We start from the raw sequence: 22,096 nt of genomic DNA, 5'->3' as shown, positions 1-22,096 counted from the left end.
AAAATCACACGATCACTTCTTCATCCAAAGGACCAAAGATACAAAACAGTCTGACTACACAAATCAATTAAACCATGGCTTGCTTGTGGTGGATCTTCTCCTTTCCGTTTCTCAGGTCAGGGTCCTTGGATCAACCTAATATGTAGTGTTGGTTTATTATTATTATTTTTCATAATGGTTATAGTTATGTCATTTCCAAGACAAATCATACACTCATTTGTCACTATCTTTACAGTTATGGGAACTGAGCACTGACAACCTTTTTCTTTTCTTTAAACAGTTCCAATGTGGCTGATTCCAATGAAACTGTTGGTTGCAGTGCCAGAGCTGCTATAGCTTCTTCATTGTCTGAAGGAATTCTAGAACAGAACTAAAATGATCTGGCCCATGCTGTGCTGTAAGCTTTTACTCAATTTTCAATAAACTATTACTCTGAGGTCTTCTTCCAGCATTATACTTCATCCCAGCTTCTCAGACTATTTGAATATCTGTATTTTATATTATTTTCCTCAAACATATTAGTTTGTATTTTTCCTATTTGAATCTCATTTTTTAATTTTCTGACTGATTCCTTAATCTCACTTGGTCCCCTTTGTGTTATTCCTTTATGCTCTCTGGTGTTCACCTCAAGTTCTAATTTATTCTCACCTGCATATTTCATTAACATATTTTTACTCCCACATCCACATTACTAATAAAGACATTAAACTGAATGAATCTCCACAGAACGCTGTTAAATATTCCCCCCCCCCCCGCCCCATACACACACACTCCAAATTTAATACTTTAAGCCTTTATTTTACAGTCAGCTCTCAAGCCACGTGACAATGATCTTCTGCAAGTCATTGGGAAATAATTTGCAGTACAATTCTGTGAGGTATCAGTCAAGCACTTTTCTAGACTCCATACATACATATATATCGAATTCCTTTTATCCACTAAGTAGGTAATGATGTCAAAAAAAAAAAAAAGGCAAAACAAAAACAAATGGCAGAATTTGTTTTTAGGAAACAGTTGCTGTATTTTATTACTTGATGACTGGGTTTGGGATTAAAGAAAGAACGATCTGAATTATTTTTTATAACCTTTGTGCTGCAATTTATAGACCATGGTTTTCAGCTTTCCCCAGGATCATTTGAATTCCCCTGGCATCTGGACCTGCTTCTGCTGCTCATAGTGTTTAGCACTAAACCCTTGTTCTCAGGATAGAATAGCAGGGCAAAAGGTTCCTCCAGACTGACCCTTCTGCTGAACTACGGCGAAGCTTACAGCAGGTTCTGCTGTGAGTGCTGCAACCAAGTATGCTGTGATACATCTCCCACAGACTACAAAGTCACCTTTGTGCTGTCTGGAAAGCTTCCATTGCACCCTCACGTGGGAGAGGTGCACCCAGCTCAACCTTCTGACTACAGCGTCTGGGAAGACAGCATGCCCCGTTGCTTTCGTGCTGTTTTGTTTCTGCTCTTTTCTGACTGCTTTCTGACACACTTTCTTCTCTTTGTTAAATTGTTTCCCTCCCTAGCAATTTTCTCCTAGCTACTTGTGTTCCTTTCTAATTACTAGAAGCAATTAGAGTAATTCTCCTCCTTTCTACAGGTTTTGTCATTTGACAGTGGAATCCGATTAGGACTGAATTCAGCTGTTGTTATCTATCTAGCAAACTATGTGTGTGCTTTGGGAAGGTAAGTTGGAGACCTATTGTATTCATTTAGCTATTTAAAGCAATATTCAGTATTAATAAAAAATGCCGCAGTCTTTCATTAGGAAATAATGCAGTGACTGGAGGAGAAAATTCACTTTTTCACATCCTTTATTTTAGACTTGTGCAAGGACTGCACCAAAAATAATCTAGGCAGTCCAGCCACAAGGTAAAATTTGGAATTGTCCCATAGCAAGCAATGTCCAGGAGAAAAAGCAATTTGCCTTAGAATGACTATTGGAATAGCTGATTTTTAAGACTTGCTGGACTTTTCAGTTCCAAAGAGGATATTTTGACATCTAAACAGTGTGCCCTAATGTATCAAACCAAACACTATATAAATTATTAAGCCTGTGTGGGCTGCTTATTTCCATTTCAAATAAAACACAAATCAAATATGACATTTAAAACTGTTCTCTAATGTTTATAAAGAGTGTTAAGAAGAACTCACACTTGTAAAAGAAGCTTGTTCAGTGCTTATAAACCTACCTATCAATAGTGGCAGTCATTAAAAATACAGATATTCCATATGATGATTCAAGAGAACGTTTGTGGTTTAAAATGTTCAAAGGTTAATACTGACAATAAAAACACTACCTCTGTTTTTCTTGGCAGCCATTCTCCAAATCCCTTTGGCCAACAAACTCAGTTCTGACGTAATGCATGCTTAAGGTGTCCCTGAGATGGTTAACCTGACTATAGTAGCATTAGACTCTGGGGATTTGGGTTTGCTGGCTTTTTTTAGTGATGTAAACCCAAACTGGCTTCTCTCGTTCTTTCTGTAGCAAAAAGGACAATGTCTGGTAAGAGCTCTGTTACAGGTCTTTGTAGTTAATGAAAGTTAATTTGCAATAAAGCAGTCCTTGAATTTCTCTAGTTTGAGAATCAGCCTGTTTAAATTACAAAACAATAGTAAGTAAGGCATGAGGGACACTCCTACACACTGCTGTCAACCTGATGTGTGCATCTTCTGCTTGTGTTGTGCTAATCACAGTAGATGTTATAAAGAATGTACAGGGTCGGCAAGTATGGTAGAAAGCAAACACCTCTAGCTCATTAGAGATGTTACAGCACAGGGATAACGAAAACTACTGAGTACATTTATGCCATACTAACCTAGATGTTCTGAATACCCTCTAGATGAAATTCTGCAGGCACTGGATCCAAGACAGCTTGACACTTTAGATATATAAAACAAGTACCTAAAATAGCTATGGATTAAGCTGCTTTAATTTTTATTATACAAGGCACATACATTTCATATTTTCAATTCACTGTTATTTTAAGACTTACAAACATTATGATTCTTAAGAATATGTTTAGCACAAGCTCTATATGTAGAATTTAGCAAAACTGTATACTTTTATCTTTATTAACAATTTTGAGATTGCGTTTTTTTTATTTTATGATAGTTTCATATAAAACCACAACAAGTGAGCAGAATGTATTAAGAAAGGGACAAAATGTTCATCTGAGTTTTTTCTGTTGTTTTTGTTGGTTGGTTGGTTGTTCATTTGCATTGTTTTGCTTTGTTTAGTTCTGATTTTGCCCCCCCCCCCCCCCCCCCCCTTTTTAATCTTATTTGAATCCCTACCTGCACTTTTGGGTTGGATTTTCTTAAGTCAAGTTTTTCTCTGTTCAGACACATGTGCTTTCAGTGTATCCCTGCATGAAATATACATCAATGTAGACCACCTAGCACATAAGGCTTTGGCTCCCTACATGAAAAAAGCAGCTAAGCAGACATCTGTAAGCAGAGGCACAAACTGAATTTTCCAAGGCAGTTTCAAAGCTAGCTCAAATTGCTAAAGTTTTAGTAAGTGTTTGGGAAGCTACTTAAAATATGTGGTGAAATTCCCATCTAAAATTAAAGTTCATTGTTATGTTGCTGGAGGAAGTTCTAAAAAATTTTCAAGGACTGGTGGATTCTCTTCTGAATATTTTTAATATGGCTGGTCAAAAATGATCTGTTGAACATAACTTCTGAAAGAAAAATGGATTTTACTAAATGTTCTGGGGCCCAAGCTTTTGGTTTCAATAAAAAGATCAGTGTCCAAAAAAAAAAAAACCAAAAAACAAAACAAAAAAAAACCTTTTTCCCCCATTCTTCTTGCGTAGCAACTTGCAGAGCAGTAAGTTCTTAGTCAAGGATCCTCTCTTACAGAATCATAGAATCATAAAATCATCTAGGTTGGAAAGGACCTCCAAGACCATCAAGTCCAACCATCAAGCTGACCTACCAAATCCCATTAATAATCATGTCCCTTAGCACCACAAATATGTCAGCATTTCTTCCTATATTTTTCCTATAGCTACTGTTTTGCTAAGTTTTCAATTTTTTGTCTAAATCTAGTTTATTCTACCAGCTCCAGCTGATGACTGCTAAAGAAATTTAGCTTTGTTCCCTGTCCTTTACACATACTTGCAAACCTTCTAGTATACAAAAATCTTTTGCAAAAAGGAAAAAAATAACTTGTTCACTATGTCCATGGTGAATTAAAAAAAATAAAAAAATAAGTTAATTAGACTAGATTGCAGCAAGAAAGAACTTAGATTAGATATTATGAAGAACATTGTGATGATAAAGATATTGAAAGCAACAGAATAAATTGTTGAGGGAAAACTGTATCTGCCATCATGGGACACCTTCATTAATAGGTTAGATAAACATCAACCAGGAATGACAAAGATAAAATTGACCTTGTCTGAGGCAAGGTGCCAGACTACACTCTTCGAGGTACTTTTCAGACTATTCCATGATTCTATCCCCATAGCTGTATATGTGCCAGTTTCACAGCTGTCAATGGGACAACTCAGAAAAGCTAACCTCATGTGAAAGACTCTCCATGGTCAGAACATTTACATCTGCAGTCTGCCACAATCAAAAAGATGAAAAATATATATTTTTGTAGTGCTCTGTTTTCTGCTTTTTGATTTGTTTACCATCTGTTCCCTAGCATAGATTTCTTAACATATATATTATACTATGAAGAGGGAAATTATCCTAACTTTATATGGAAAAAAGGTCAGATTATCTATTCCTTAGAAAATTCCTTTTGCTTTTAAAACTGTCTTTTTATATAAAAGTAATACCCAGGAGAAAGCAAGTATAAACAAATGTATTCACAATCATTATATATTTTGGAAAAAAAATAAATAGTGAAATAGAGAGAGCTTTGAAGTTTCTCAGGATTTCCATGTTTTAGTTTCCTGATACTTCTCTAGTCATTATGGAGCTGAAAGAACAAAATTTTAAAGGGACCCAAGGACAATCTATCATCCCTGCAGCCCCGGTGGCTGTTCTTCCTCAGGAAGGCTGAAAGTTACTTTAACAATTCTACGGAGCCCTTACTGCAGCTGGGATTCCCATGAGCTTTCAGCTCCAAGTTTTCAGGTCTTGTGACAAGAAACCTTGAGATCTCTAATCCTAGGACAGTCCACAGTATGGAACTGTTCTTCAGAGAACAGTGCTTAGAGATACCTTGAAAGCTTAAGCTCTGGGACAACGTCATTCCAGAGAAAAAGAGCTTGGAAGCCCAGTAGTTCTTAGAACTGTCTCATTGGCACCACTGAGCTGAGTTCTCCATTCTCCACTCATCTGGTATGATGAGAGTAGGCTGCTGGAAACACTGTTTGCCTGTTATCACAAGATTGTTGAATCTGTTTCCATAGTTTTCATAATTTAGCATTTTTAAGTAAAATTCTGCTTTTATTTGGAAAACAGACAAACAGGTTTATATTTAATATTATCTGAAGCTCTGGATGGAAATCTTTTAAAAGTACTTTGTACGGAAAAGCAAAGATGAAACAAAACAATATAAAACAAGACTGAAATCTATTTGCCTACAATATCAGTTATTTCATATACTAGACCTCCTTCATAACTGCCAATTTTAATGGGCTTGCTGTCACATATTTCTGGGGGTTTTCAAATTTTGCTTCTCTACTGCTGTGTGGAAGAGCAATGCCAGCAACACATGAATTGACTAACAAACTGAGTGTATATTGGAAACAGTTACTTTGTCAATACACAGTGTGCTACCAAATGCAAAAATGTCAAACAAACTGAAAAACAGATAAGAATTCTTGTTTAATTTCTTATAGTTAGTGTAGTTTCACTTGCTCTTTGCAGAAATCGCAGGTAAACTGTTTTCAGTCAGAAATGATTTTAATTGGCAGCCTCTCTTCAACATTGTATAAATCTTAACCCAATGAAAATTACACAATTAGCTTCAAACTATAAACTGTCAAAATGGATCCTCTATAAAATAAAATAGACTAGCTTTGTTTAGTCTCAGTATTTTCTCCATACTAGAATTGTTGTTAGGTTGTTTTAATTGTATGTTGTTAAAGAACGATTGGATGACGAATATAAACTGCTTAAGTATTTATGATGTGGGCCTTAATTAAGCTTCACTTCATTTCTTACAACTGCAGAAAACACAAGTACCTAGTCCAAAGTATTTCAGTAAAAATAGGGCCCTACCTACTTTGAGTAATAAAGGAGTTTCTTGGATGGGAGACCATCTGGAAACCTGTTCAAAAAGAAAAGAGGAAGGAGATAGTGAAAGGTCACAAAGTAGAAGATAAATTGCTCAGACTTAAAAGAGAGAAAAAGAATCTGAAAATCCTGAACCCAATTGTATTATAACATTCAATAAGGTCTGACTTGCAAGTTTATTCTCAGTTCTTTCTTTACAAAAGTAGTTCCCAATTTTTTCTTCCCTGTATACTCAAAACAGGACCTTCATTCTTTTCTCTTCTTTCCAGCCTACAATGACAATGATTGCTAATTTTGTGTATCTTGCCACATTCCCATTGATTTTATTTCCTTTATCTGTTGTGGTACAAGTGAGACATCGGATTTTAGATTCTACAGTTTTTATAACAAAAAGCTGTTTGGTTTATGATTCAGTATTTTATATGCACTGTAAATTCACATCTGTTTTTACACTGTTGAGATGATTTTTTGAAAAGAGTATGCTCAGCTTCACTTTTAGCTTCTCTGCTTCAAAATCCTTACAGGATGCTTTGCATAATGCAGTCTTTCTGTTCACTTGTCCTCAAATTACAGCTACTGTTCTCATGTATTGGGTACTCACATGATTCCCATTTGTTCTACATCTTTGTGTCCATAAAGTTTCATTTTTCAATTAGATTTTTCAAGTACCATTTCCTTCATTTCTATTTCTCCTTAGTGCTTTATGCTACTTATCTACTGTTTTATGCTCTAATGATTCATACTTACAGATCTTCTTAAGGAATGTCTACACTGTAATCTAACTTTGTACTCCAACACATGATTTTTGGCATACCTATGTGGTCTGTACACACAATATATTTATGTATCCGATATGTTTTGATTCTGTGTTTCTTTGTACAAACGGGGAAGGAAGGGGAGAAGAAAGGAGTTAAAAGATTCCATTTAATGCACTCAATGTGCAGACATGCTTATTCTAATTCTTATATCTTTCTAACATCCTCTCTGCACAGGTGCCTGGAGGGAAAAGGCAGTGTATGTGTTCTCCTATGATGGACAGGGCTATCTAGACAGGAGTTCTAGAGACAAAAATTACCCAACTCACACAGAAACAGCAACGATGTGCTAATGTAGGTACAGATTTGTTGATGAATGTTATAAAAGCTTAAGGTGCTCTATTGATGACTGGTGTTATCCTAGCAACACTGTTACCACTTTCATTCTCAATCCCATGTCCATCATTTTTATAGTGTTCTATAAGTTCTTGTAATCATTCGATCAATTACATTTATTGCTCAATTATTTCAAGCTAACATTTTATTTATTTCAGTGGCAATGATGCAATTTTATTTGTTTTTATTTCTTTTCTTTTCTTTGAAGACTCCCATCTCATTAGTCCTACCTGAGTGGTCTTTCATTTAAGCTTATTATGCTAATGTTCTCCTGGCTTGAATCCATTCCCTAATTCTTGAAATTAGTTTCAATTTATTACAGAAATAGGCTTCTTCAAACACTAGAACTTTGTTTTTCACTTCTCTCCTACTGTCTGATAGTCAGAGTGACACAGTAGTCCTTTATCTCCATTTTATTTCATTGTTCTAAAGAGTATGGTACTGTGGCATTACTTCCTAGATCAAGAAATTAAACACTTGATTTTAGAGAAAATAAACCAAATAAAAAGATTTTTGTAATTGTGCACTGCACATTGGAAAGTCTGCAGGAATCCAACAGAGAATGATAGATTTGGAAGATATTTAGAGCATATCCTTCTTATACCTGCTAAGCGTTCTAATTGTTTCATTATTGGGATAAACAATGTGCCATCTCTCTGTGAACATAGTCAGAGTTTATGAAATATTTCTCATTAAAGACATGCTGTACTAATAGCTATAAAATAACCACAGAGATGCATTTTAGGGAATGAGGCTGGATTGGGTCACCACAGGAGATACACTGATATTAGTCATTCTGCCAATGTTCACAACTTTGCTCAACTTATTGATTCTCTGCTGAAAAGGGCAAAAAAGCCAATCTATCTGTTTTTCATGATGAAAATCAAAGAATAACATGAAAAAATCCTTTTTTTCCCCTCTTACTAGATTCATGACATGCCTTTCTTCACCAGCACATTTAATGGCAAGAAACTCCAGTATGGTTTAATGGCTATAAGCCAAGCTAATTACACAATCTGAGATCTTAGGTTTCTGTAAGTCAATATTCAGAATAATTTAGAATATATTTGAACAATGTAGACATAAAGGTCAAGTTATAATATTAATTCTATCTAGGTAGGCCCAAGATATTAAAATATATTTCCCTCCCTGTTTGAAAAGTCAGAGCATTCAAATACAATCAAGATACTTTTGTCAATTATCCATCTACACCAAATGAGAAAAGAGGTAGCTTTGTGCTGTGCATACTTTCTTGCATTTTAATGATGTGAATTTCTTTCTGTCAGACATAAGAAATTCAGAGAAGTGACCCCTCAGCAGCTTCCTTAAGTGGTGCTCAGTAATAAATAATTTATCTGTAAGAATAAGGACTTGGAGACATTCAGCATAGGAGTTTAATAAATAATATGGCTGAATACTTTTATAGTATATTGTCATATCTGCTCTGAATGCACAGGCTGATTTTTTATATTGAGTTCTAAATTTGGGAAGCATTATTTTTCCATCTTTCCATAAAACTTTGGGCATTTATTTGTGGGTTGGGAGGTGGCAAATTCAATTTCTTCTCTTCGAGGAACTGAATGCAGAATAGGATAGTTTATGATAATACATGCAAAAACTTCTGTAGATATCTTATACCTAGTGTCATTCTTTCACCCACCTCTGAAGAATAACACCTTTATTGTTCTGTGTGTTAGTGTTCTGTTTGACAGCACTGGTGAATTTCCTGCGGTTGTTTGTCAGTTTTAGTACAAAGTAAATGTTGCTTAGATGCTCCAAATTGATTATGTTCCCCCTCAGGCAATTTCACAATAACCTATTGCAGATTAAAATCACAAACCGCTATGTCACCTCCAGTCCTTATTAAGATAATTGACCCTCCTACTGAATTAATAATCTACAACCTTGTTGCTTAAATATGCTTGCTACTAAATAGTTCTCCTAAAGTCTAAATGGTAACATATTTTGATGAGATAATTGAGCTTGTTTGTCTTCTTATTCAGTTAAACATCCTGGATTGACAAGAGCATAGTGTTTAAAATTCATCCTGACAGAAAAATGTGGAAGAACCTGAATTCTCCATGGATATTTTTCATAATTTCTAAGTTATTTTATTCACTATCCCTCTGATATTCAAATTAAAAAAAAATATGAGTGAGAAGCTAAGCTATTTAAACTTAAAGTGCATGTATAATTTGACATCATAAATTTATTGTCTCTGAAACAAAACTTTTTATATGGTAGAAGGAATCCTATATTTTCTCATAATCAATGTGGGTTTACATGAATTTTTAAATTAGTAGGAATTTGTCTAAATATGATTTAAAAGTAATCTTCGATAATTTGTAATTTCTAATGGAGATGATGAGCCTCAGGATAATTTGGATTTCTTTCAGTGTTGAGACTTATGCATGTTTTTAACTAGATGTATGGGAAATAGTTTTTTTTTCCTTTTATATTGCCTAGCCTGTGCTCTTTTCCCATACTAGAGCTGACGAAACGAACACGTAGTAACATATAAAAAAGCTTTGTTTCTCTCATTATAGCAACCATTTACATCTGGTTGTCATTTTCTGTATCTCATTGTTGCTTCCCACATTCCCTTTCTACTCACTTCCCTTATTTTTATGTTTCTTCTTGTCCCAGCATTTAAAGTTAATGTATACACCTTTCAGATATGACAAACAAATGGGTTGGTTCAAGAAGATTGTATGAAACTCGTTTGAAAATATGATCCCATTTCATTTGTTAGCTTTGTGTTGTGGTTTTGTTTTGTTTTGTTTTAGTTAAATAGAGGTCTTTTTCCTTTCTCTTAAAGCAATGGCAAACATGTCAATAGTTCATTAGTTCAAAATAAAGCAAACTGATACAAGGGATGCTGCTACCATGAGCAAACTCATAAAAAAAGGTCCGATCAAGTTAGTACTACAGTGGGGAATCTTAATGGAGTTCTAGAACATATCTATTGTACTTCACCCCTTAAGTACTGCCATGTATATCAGCATAAGTGCATCCCCAATTACTTAGTGAGTAAAAGGAATTCTGTGTATATTGCACTCAAGTCTTGAATCCATGTTGCTTATTTGTGTGACCAAGTGGAGTCTATTAAGATATTGCAATGAGGAATGTTGTTGAAATCTGAACTTCAGGTTTTAAAGGCTTTTAAGTATAAAAAGTACAGAAAGTACGGAAAGTACTTTATAAAAATGTATAATATCCAAACAAAAAGAAACTGACAAGAAAAATGTATACAGAGATTTCTTCATTCTTGAATACGATTTTGCATTACTGATGCAGTATCATCACTTCTTTTTAACTCAGAGAATGATCTTAGATATCAGAAATTTCATACTCTGACCTATCGGATAACTGGGCATATTTGTCAATGTCTACTATCAATTTCATTTCACTACATTACACTTAGCACCTAGATCAAAACCTCTTTATGTTAAAATATATGTCAGTTATTCTAGAGCTACTAATCAATCTTGTTAACATATTAAGTTTTATAACTTCTTTATAGTGGTACTGTTTCTTGGTAATAACTTCTTGTACCAGCCAGCAATACAGAGAAATAGTCAATTAAAAACAACAACAAACATACACTATCAAAATAATATTAAAAATAAATCCTCAAAATGGCCAAATTCATTGAAAGAACTAAAATTAATTCTCTCAGCATTCAGCTGCTTTGTGAGATGAGTATACTAGAAAAAATCTTTATCCTTTCTGACTTTAAAACATTTATTTTTTTTAGGATTGGTTCTTAAGAGCATATTACTTTATCAAGATCTATCCAACAGTAGTATTAAATTTAACCTTCTGTATTTGCTCTAATGTATGAAAACATTAACTCAGAAAATAAACAGTGATTTTAAAATGCACAGGTGAATAGGTCTGAAAAATCTCTGCAATTGTCCAGGTTAATTTCCATATTCACCAAAGTGAAGAGTCATCCACTCCAACCTTGAAAAAGTCATACATCAAGAAGAAGCTTCATCCACATAAAGGGACAGTGTTTACCTGTATGAAATGTCTCCTGACAACCTTCTGGTTAATTCTGTGAAGTCCAGTTAGTGGAAAGCACTATGTCCTGCAAAAGCAGAGAGCTTTTCAAATAAAATTTGATATAAATTACTGTAGAAAACATGTCAAGAAATTATTGTCCCATTATAATCAACAGCAAAGCTTCCCTTTACTTTGCTGAAATTGCCACAATTTGATTGTGTTAAGTGTATGTATGTATTTAATTTTTTTTAATTGAAATTTTAATACTTACACTTCCACATCCGTATGTCTGATGTAAGTTCTTAACTCTAAGAAAAGTGCTATGTCTTCGTGTAGGACAGGGAACTACAATCCATGTCATCCCTCACCACTTAGGACACTGGAAAAATATAACTTTGTTAAAGTAAACAGGTTGATTTGCAAATCAATTTGTTAATTCTAAGCAGTGTTCTCATAATATTTCTTCCCTTTAAATAGGTTATTTCTCAGAAAATTTTAAACTCATTCCTATGCCTTCAACTTTACCTGGAATGCATCAAGACAAGTTTTTTTTTTTAATTTGTGTATCACTGTTACATTTTTCTAACTCTTAAGTTCACAGTTGACTTCAGTGAAATTCTACCTGGGTTCAAGAAGATATGGAGTTTCTGAATAACAGTTCTAAGTTCTTTGCCATTCTCATTCTCACTAGCCAGCAAAGTTTTAGGTTCTATATATCTTAGGACTGATCCCATTCATGATTAGGCCAAGACTGTCATTTCTTCCATGGAAATGCTATATACAGATAAAGAACGAGAAATTCCACAGGTTGTTTTGTTGTGGTGTTTGTTGTTGTTGCTGTTGTTTCATGGCAGAAATAGCAAATAATGTATTATTCCAGTCACTGACACCTTCTGTCTGTTTTCCTCAGGGTCCTTTTTAATGTGTCCACAGAGCCTCCTAAAATGTTAAAACCTAACCTAAAATGTTGAAAGATTATGTTGCAAGCAAGATACAAAGCAAACAGTCTTAGCCATAGCCACTTTCCTTGCACAAGAGCAGCATCTGTATTACTATGGGATAAATCAGTTTTAACACTTTGATCAGACAGCAAATTAATCAATCTGAACTAATAAATATATATGGAATAATATATATAAAATCTAGAAGGAGAAAAGGATATAGCTTTACTCCATCACAGACTGATCCAAAGATTAAGAAAGCCATGCCTTGCATGGTACATGACTGTGAGATTTCCAAGATAAAATGTGAATTATTCACGAAGGTTTCTCATAGGCAAAAATAAGCAGAGTCAATGGCAGTTTTTACCAAAAGGGCTGGTATCTTATTTTTCTGGATGATGTAAACTAAGTTGACAAATCTCTGTCTGTCTGTTGTCTGTCCGTAGTAGAGTCCTGTTCATTCCATGGTGTTGGAATGACTAATGTTCATTCCAATGGTGTTGGTCTAAAAGTGCCTGCTGAGCTGTGTTTTTTAACACCCTGTGATATAAACTGTTTTGTAAACTGACACATGTAGCCTCATACCACATGGTCTATGTCTTGCACAATGGGACTCAGGTTTTTGGGTAGCCAACAGGTTCTGATGTGAAGCTCTAAGACTGATTTTTGTGTCAGAGGACTTGGGGAGAAGATTCTGAGAAGCATTCAAACTTCTTCACTTTGAATGGCACCCTTTTAGAGTTGGCACCATTTCAAAGTTACAGTAAGAGTTACAAACCATGTTCTTCTTGTGTCATTGTCATTTTTTCCAGTTAGATAACAAAAGAAGGATTAATGTTGTTAGAGTAATGCTAACACTTCTTAACTGCAGGACAGTGAATACTGGTAATTCTTTCTCTTACTCAGCAGACAAGTTATTTCCCAATAAAATAACATCTACTTAGAACACCATTTATAAGCAGCACTGGAGAGACAGGATACTAATATTCATATAAAGAAAATGCCTACCTGTATGAAAGAGGATATTTCTTGCTTACTGTTGGTCATTAGAGCCACATTTTAATACACGTATTTGTCATATATTATGAGAAAATGTGTGTACATGTTTCATTATAATTTATGAGAAAGATCTATTCATTAAAATAACAGACCTAAGTCCAGATCATGCTCTGGAACAAGGTATTGCTTTATAATAGTGAATTCACCTGAGGGGAAATACTTTAATTATTCTGTTACTGCTTCAAGAAAGACTTACACCTGTGGTATTTCAACCTACTAAGAAACAGCTGTAGAAATAAAAAATAACTATAGGATAGGCCTGCATAATAAAATGGAGTATTACCTGCTTTCACGTATAACATCTGGGACCTAACAGATACTGCCTGACAATTTTTGGGTGGCAGTAGAAATCCAAGTGAAATAAAACAAAGGTTTGCTGCTGCTATGTAGGTTCATAGAAGACTGTCTGTATAACCTAGATGAAGTGTTGTGGATGCATATGTTCAGCTTACAACTCTGTAACTCTGTTAAGGTCTGGTTCATATAAATATTCTCTGAACTCAATGTAAAAGAATAAAAAAATATTGGCTGCCCCACATAAATATTTCATCCATTCTAGTCAAGTTAAAAACACAGCTGTAGCATGCCCAAGTATGCAAGCCTTTCGTTTTGCATGCTGTATTAATATAGGAGTTGTTACAGTTGATTTGAATATTTTTAGACATATATTTTTGTAGAAGCTTTGAAAAATGATGTTTGTCTTTTTTTCTTATACCATATCATGGATTTTTATTAGGGAAGGACTTTTTCTGTGTATGTGTATGACTACATTGTTTGGAAATTCAGAAAACTCTAGTGCTTTTCCTTGTAAGAAAGGACACATTTTACTCCCCTAAAGGCACCATTTATATTCTTTGGTTATTTTTTTCCCACCAGATAGTCACTACATGATTTTCAGTGCTGTCACAGAAATGCTTCTAAATGTTTTTCTGTGTGTGTGTTTTTTTTTTCCCCCAATATTACTGAAAACTTTGCTATATAGTACTAAGCATTTGTTTATTTTCTCACTTTACTATGTGTGGAAAGTGGAGGAAAAACATTTTAACACTGTTTTTACAATGTGGTATATGAAACTCAGTTTCATGTGTGGTTTGGTATATGAACACATGGAGTTAAATTCTTTCCATAAGTCAGGGGTAGTCAATATGTAATCAGCCATGAAGTTTGTGTTTCACAAAGCTGCTTACACTGAATAATTCAATATTTGAGCTTTAATGATATTTGAATAGGAATCTATGTAGGCTGTATAGTAGATAGATGAAAGAAGGCAGAAGGACTTTTGATTTCTGGCTGAATCATGAGCATATGAGATCACATTTCTGCCTACTGTGGGATCTGTCCTCCCCCTGACAGACACCTGTCACACTGCCTCTGTGGACTGGGGACCTCCACCACCCCTGTAGGTCGTGCACAGTCTCTATAGCTTCACATAGCTTTTCTCTGAGGACCTGAGCCATGTAACCCTGAGGAACAACTTCTCAGTGCAGGACTGTTGTTAGGCATCTGCCTCCAGGAAGATGACAACCTTTATCACCTAAAGAGAGGCAGAGGGAAGACAAACACTGTGGTGGCTTGGGCTGGCGTGGCTGATGGGGCACCCCCATCTCAACTGAGGCCTTCACATTGCTGTCAGCCCAGCCATGACTAAGCAGACAGTAGGGCTGGCTGGTAGGAAGCATGTATTGTAGCGTGGTTGGTCTCTGAGGGAGAGAACAGACCATACCCACCATAACTTGTCCAGGCCAGATGGGACAGAAGGGAGGGGGGAGCTAGAATCAGGTATATTGGGAGGTATATTTCAGGAACACCTGCACAGGAATCTTCTGCCTGCACTAGAACTGTTTGTGGACCACTCTCTCTACAAAGAGTGCTTGCCATGGTGCCTGAAGCGCGGCTCTCCCAGCAGATGCCTTTAGCCCTGGAGCTGGGCTTGCTGCAGCACCTGCCCAGGGCCCAGCTCACCATGCTGTGCCCCTGTGCTGCCAAAGAGCTGGTGAGCAGAGGGCCCTGAGGTGAAGTACCAGCATTAGGAGACCTGGCAATGGGCTGGGTGGTGTGGGGTCTCCCTCTCTGACCAGCCTGCCCTGCAACCCCAGCGAGGCGAGCTGGGCCAGGCCAGGCACAATGAGCAGGATCAGCCACAGCCAACATCGCCAGGTGCTGCCACAGGCCCTGGGCCTGGCTGGAAAGGCAGCCCCCAAATAGGACTGGGTTGGCAGGGCCCAGGGCCAGGCAGGGGCAGGGCCGCATCCAAAGCTCAGGTAGAGCCATGTGTCAGAGCCTCAGGAGCAGAGCAGCCCCCAGGCAGAGAGTGGAGATCCTTGCTGAGGCTTCTCCTGCCCTTCTTCACAGCGGCAGCTTCTGTCAGCCCACCATCAGCTGTGAGGGCAGCCAGGAAACTCATGGACAAGGGAGGGTAGAAAAGTGCCCTGGGCCACAACAGCAATTTTCACCCCAGGGATCATGGGTTGCAGTGGCATGCTCAGTGCCCCCAGAAACAGCCCGGCCCCTCAGTGTGTTGTAAAAACAACAACAACAATACTAATAATTGTCAAACGTATGGATGGGAATCAGCTGTCTGGAGATCAACCTTAATTAGAACCAGTGTAAGGCAAAGGCCAGATTGAGGGCAAGAAACAGATACAAAGTTTTCAAGAATGAAAGGAAAGTATCCTCAGCTCCAAAAGGCCTGTCCTCACCACGTCAACTATACGGTGTGGTCATGTTTACCTCCTCCATACCGTCAGAGACTAAGTTCAATTACTTACCTTACAGCTCAGGTCACACTAGCAAGTCTCATCTATCATTCTTAATTTCATAATCAATTTATTTCCAGGCTGTCTTGGGACTTCAATCTAGATTAACTTCCTAAAAAGATTCTTCTATTTCCTTTCAGCTCTCAGGAGATGCAGATATTTTTGTTAGATTCTATTCTGTGCCCTCCAGCTGGTGACGGGAAATATGTTGTTTGACTTTATCCAATGGGCAGAGGTAAGAAGTGAAAGCTTTACCTCCATTTGAGAAGAAAAATGTATAAATTGATGCATGAAGCCTTTTCATTCCCCAAACCTGAAATTTTAGATCAACTGTAAATTAACAGATTTACTTAATATAACACCATAACTGGGATTAATGAATGTAGGTCTGCTGCTGATTATTGGCTGCTGATTGAGAATAGACACAAGGGCAGTCAATGACTTAGGTCGTTGTGAAATTTGGGTGATAATCAAACTATGGTGGCTGATATCTAACTTTAAAGAATGATATGACATGCAGCAGCAAATGTTAGCATGGAAATTACTGCAAACAAGTTTTAACATAGGTCACATTTTTCAGCCAGGCCAGTCTGAATAATATTTTATTATTTGAGTCTACTCTGTCTCCAACCAGATGATAAATCCAAATTAAAATTTGAAGAGGAAGCATTTTAGCATTTTTGCCATACTTTTCATCCTAAAAATATACTCTGCTTAAACATAGAGGAAAATTGTTCTCCATTTCTCATAAAAAGATCTTGTCAGGTTTAAATAAATACATATTTCTGATGAGCCCTAATGCCAAGACTCACATTTTTCATTATGACATGTATTTTTAAACTTTTGATTGAGTTGGTATTATGTTATTTCCTGGTTATGAAAGATTCAGGAAGAAATGAGAGGAACATTCCAAACTCCTGCATTATCTAAAGTAAACCATACAGTGAATTTCTAATAGGTTTTCTCTCCAAGGGTCTTAATCCAAGCCTCTTTCTAGGGTAGTCTGAAAAGAGCAAGATAGAATCTGCTTATCACCCTTTCCCCCTGAAAGTACAGCAAGGTAAACAAGAAAGGCAACTTGTCAGCATTGAGACAATTACTTCTGTTTCTAACATCCCAGCCTAAAACCGATAAGGGATTTTTATGAGGGATTTTTATATCCAGATTAGAAGAAATCAGCAAGTGTTCTTGGGCATTCTGCTATCTAGATTTCATGTTGTTTCCTATGTCCTACCATATATAAAGGCAAAGTTATTTCACTTTAATTTCACTTTGCTTAAAAAAAAAAAAAACTACTGATTTACTACTGCAATCTTAGCAGAGGAGTATAGTATACCAAGAAGATGGAAAATATCTTCCCTACATATCCACAGGTTGTGCCCATAGACAACGACTTTTGTGGAATGTAGTTCTCTTTCACTGATGTGTTTACAAGTTGGCATGAAAAGGTTAAATAATAGACCTTTTGTTCAGTGATCCTGCCTCAGAACAGAAGTGTGTGCTCTCAGGAAGGAGAGAAATCTGTTTTCTTTAGTAGCAGAAAGATAAAGGAAGAGCTAAAGTCATTAAGCTTTTTCCCATAGAATGAACTTTTATAAAACAAGGCTAATTATTTTCTTCTTTTGAAAATAGTCCCATCATTTTTTGTGCACAGTCATAATCTCCAAAGCATCTTCCTGCTCTTAAAAAATTTAAATCCCACTGGAAAGTGACGGGATTTGAGTTCCTAAATTACTCAGCTTTTTTTGAACATTGGAGATTCTGCTTAAGCAAACATCAAACTAATCCAATATTGACTTTGCTTTTCATTTAAGTCTTGCTTTTGGAAGACGAGCACAGAAAAATAACCCCATAGAAAACCCTTTTCTTCTTTCCCTGAAATAAGTAATTTAATGGAAGGGAAAACTTCTTAGGGACAGATTGCTTTGCCTAGAAAAGCTAACCTATTATATCTTGGAATTCTAATACACAACAAAATGTGTCAGTGGTGCTTCATTTGTGGACAAAATACTGGTCAAAATACTCGCGTATATGGCATGACCGTATGTCATATCACCTGCAGCCTCATGATAAGGACTTAAGAAGTCCTCACCAAGCAGAAGACCAAACCGGTAGGGGATCTTTAAACTAATCATTCATGTGGAAAGAAAAAAGAAAATGAGAAGGTGACAGAATCACGTTCTAGTGAATAGTATTTCCAAGACCAAAATACACCTTTGAAAATCGAGAATTAGCAAATCAATTTGCCATGTTATTATGACTGTGATGAGAAATTCTTCTTCTATCTCCAGTATAAGATCACAAGCAGTTTTTTCAGTCATGCACCTCCCATCACCCTACACCTTAAGAAAACTTTCCCCAACTGAATTTACTTAACTTTTTCCTAAATAACAGCGGCCTCCTTAGTTATATTATATCACTCAGTCACTAAGCATTTCCATGGAATGCACAGATGGTCACACAGGGCACACTTAGTTAAATAAGGGAAATAAATTGAAACAAACCTGAAGGGTAGACTGTGATGTGTCTGTAATTCTTTAATGTTATGTTAGTCTTCACGTAAACAAAAAAACTTGCACAGTAAAATGTCTATCAACAGGCTGGCAATAATGATCCTGCAGTCATTTCTTAGCCCATAACTCCGTAGACTTCAGTACAGGGGCAAAAATCTTGGGCAAAAATACAAACTTTGGTCTTAGGAGGTATCTGCCAATGCAATGACAATTCACAAAAATTTACTTTGGAAGTAGCCTCATATGTATACTGAATTGGCATACAGTGATATATATCTCTTCATAACAATGCCCCATTTTTCAGATTTATTTCATCTGGTGTAATGTAGTGTAAATATGTTTTGTGTGAATAGAAAGTAGCTATTTTGAAACTTCATAAAACTGAATATGCTTAATTGTGTAACGTAAATCTCAAAATATATATTATCCATTAAATGCTGATTAAAATTGTATTTAAAAAAAAATCACTCCAAGAATAGTGATTTTGAAGAGTTTTGAAGGAAAATACCCAGCAGTAATAAAAATTCAAGCTATTGTGTGTTAAGAATAAAGGATTTGTTTATATGTTTAAAGATGCATTGAAAGTGGGATAAGAGAGAAGAAAATGGAAATAAAACTGACACTTGTCAAACTAACTGCTGACTTCTTGATTTAGATTAATTCCTTTGATACGGGCCAGATAATACAAGTGAGAGAATTCAAAGAAAGTGGAAAATATACAGTAAACACTTAAAACTGGATCACTTTAAAAGAGCAACACTGAGATTAAATTAAAAAAAAAAAAAGTGTTTGTATTACATGAAAATAATTGTCGTCAATACAGTACCTATTTTTAGTAAGCTTTTCAAACGCTCATGTCATTTATTTGTGTATGCAAGAACAGGTATTCTATGTTTTCCACAAGAAAATAACTCTTACTTGAGCTGTTATTTGCCACTTTATGTCTCTGCTTCACAAGAAATTGCTTTTATGGAGTCTAATCCCACCCCGAATTTAGGTAAAATCTGTGAATGCAAAACAAGTTTTTGTACATTCATGGAAATTACTTGAATAAGGTTGAAGTTTCCCTTTTGAAAGATTTCCAACGTGATCCATCTAAGCAGCAAAGCTTTGAACAAGAGTCTGTTTTGATTCTCTCTCTGCTCAGAAAACTGCAGAGTGGTCTTTTTGGATGACATTACCTATGTTTCTTGTAATCTCCACCATGTTGTTTAGTTTTATTGTGGAAATATGTGGGTGACAGATCTCTCCCATTCTTTCTTCGTCTTTTCCAGGTACTTTGAAGAGTCAACTCAGAAGAGCAACAGCCTTTCCTGTTGGCTGCAGTTGCTGAGAGTCTCTCCACATGTAAGGTATGACTGATGAAAGAGTTGCAGAGTAAGTGGCAAAAGCCAGAGAAGGCAGATGTTTTGTTTGTTTCTGGAGGCTTTAGCTTTGAAAAGAAAAAACCAGTAAACATAAAAAGCCCATTTCAAGCCACTAAACATAACTGGTCATTTCTTCTATATGTTTAACTAATGTCTTGGTGAGTTTCCAGTGTTGATGTTGGTGAAGCTTATTAACAAACTAGGTTGACTGCAAATGCACAGTACAAGAAACCATAGAGAAAACCAGGCATAGAAATTATGGGGAGCTGCTTCTGTAAGACCTGTAGCCAGTCCCATCGCGTGAAAATCAAGCTCATACTTCACTAGAGAGGTGATGCCACAAAAGCAGAATATTTTGCATCAACAGAAAATTACGTTATCAGGTTGGAATAACAAAGCATTAAGAAATGAAACTGTGAGGAAAAACTCATTTTTGTGTTTGTTCCTGTAATATTTCAACAACAAAAAGTAGGAAAAATGTTTTGGATCAATCAGGAAGTAATTTTATCTCCCCATTTACTGTGAAAGGAAAATCGTTCAGGGAAAAACAAAGTGTTTTTTCTTGAGGGAGGGAGGAAGCAAAGAACTCTGAACTCCAAAAATATGATATTTCATTATAACTAAAATAAAACATTGTGTATGAAACACTTAATTGTTTTAGTGTATTTTAAAATGTTCACAGTAAATATTTTATCTTTGCTTCATTTTTATCTTTTAAATAATTCTTTGTAGCTAAACAAATTATTTTAGTGGATATCCTTAAGTTTGATTGCTCTTCTTGGAGTTTGTGTGTGTCTGTGTGAAAAAGAAAGTTTCCCAGGAAAGCCTGTCCTCTTGCAGCTGGCTAACATCATAGTTTTTATCTGTAGAGATTAAGGCATCTTTCCAAAGCACCTGTCTGAAGTCATCTGTAGTGAGGGAAGAAAAATGTAGGTTCTTCTTACCCACCAATAAATACATTCAATAAAAAAATAACTCAAAGAATCCATCAATTATTCAAAGGAATTGCTGCTTTCACATACTTAATACTGTCATCTGTGCTATGGATGAAATTCAGCCTTAGGCAGGTGATCAACGCTAGGCCTATGCTCTATCTAAATCCCACGTCAAATCCTCCACGTTACATATATATATATATATATATTCATTATCAACTCCTTCTCCATCCCACACCAGATAATGTAGCACAAGTGGGGATAACTGAGTCATTTTCTCATTATAAACTACTTTACAATTCAATGCAAAAAGGAAAAAAAAGACCTACATTAATATGTATAAGAGTTTTTAAAGTTGAGAAATGTGCCATGCAGAAGTTAAATCAATCCCCTTCATATATGTACTATTCTATTACAGAGCTGTACTTGCTATTTAGCTTTATGCTTCTGTATGTTTATAACATGGCATAAATGTTGTTAGTGTGGAAAATACCTTTGAATTCGATGATCTGGGGTACAAATACTTTTGTCAAGTTGCAATGCTATTGATTGTTACAAATTAGAGACAGCAAGACTAGAAATATTTCAACGCTTCATGATTAATTACATATTCAAATTAAATATGCTTAAGATTCAGTGTGAGATTCAAATGCATTTTATGCATAAGTGTATTTATTTTATCCCGGCATCACTGCATACTCAAATAAGCTATGTTCAGCTAGCTACATATGTGATGTGCGACTTGAATTGGTATTTTGCATTTAGTGGAGTTCTCTTTCATATAGAATTTATCATAGAATCATAGAATATCCCCAGCTGGAAGGGACCCATAAGGATCATCAAGTCCAACTCCGGGCACCACACAGGTCTGCCCAAAAGTTTAGACCGTGCGACTAAGCGCACAGTCCAATCACTTCTTAAATTCAGGCAGGCTTGGTGCAGTGACTACTTCACTGGGGAGCCTATTCCAGTGTGCAACCACCCTTTCGGTGAAGAACCTCTTCCTGATGTCTAGCCTAAACTTCCCCTGCCTCAGCTTAACACCGTTCCCGTGGGTCCTGTCACTGGTGATAACGAAGAATAGGTCACCTGCCTCTCTACTCCCCTTCGCGAGGAAGTTGTAGACTGTGATGAGGTCCCCCCTCAGCCTCCTCTTCTTCAGGCTG

The 22,096-nt window shown here is 36.1% G+C and overlaps 2 long non-coding RNA genes across 2 annotated transcripts; one reads left to right on the top strand and one right to left on the bottom strand.

Moving 5' to 3' along the window:
- Positions 1-855: 855 nt before the first annotated feature.
- Positions 856-20,477, top strand: LOC136791361 (uncharacterized). The gene is made up of 3 exons (XR_010833185.1): positions 856-1,682; positions 16,256-16,350; positions 19,903-20,477. It is a non-coding gene; the product is annotated as an uncharacterized lncRNA (long non-coding RNA).
- On the bottom strand, positions 5,872-12,439 carry LOC136789742 (uncharacterized). The gene is made up of 3 exons (XR_010828668.1): positions 11,631-12,439; positions 11,375-11,444; positions 5,872-6,234 (listed from the first exon to the last, which is right to left on the bottom strand). It is a non-coding gene; the product is annotated as an uncharacterized lncRNA (long non-coding RNA).
- Positions 20,478-22,096: the final 1,619 nt, after the last annotated feature.

The sequence above is a fragment of the Anser cygnoides genome, chromosome 1, assembly GCF_040182565.1.
Source record: "Anser cygnoides isolate HZ-2024a breed goose chromosome 1, Taihu_goose_T2T_genome, whole genome shotgun sequence".
NCBI classification, from domain to species: Eukaryota; Metazoa; Chordata; class Aves; order Anseriformes; family Anatidae; genus Anser; species Anser cygnoides.
This window is presented reverse-complemented; position numbering and strand designations above follow the sequence as displayed.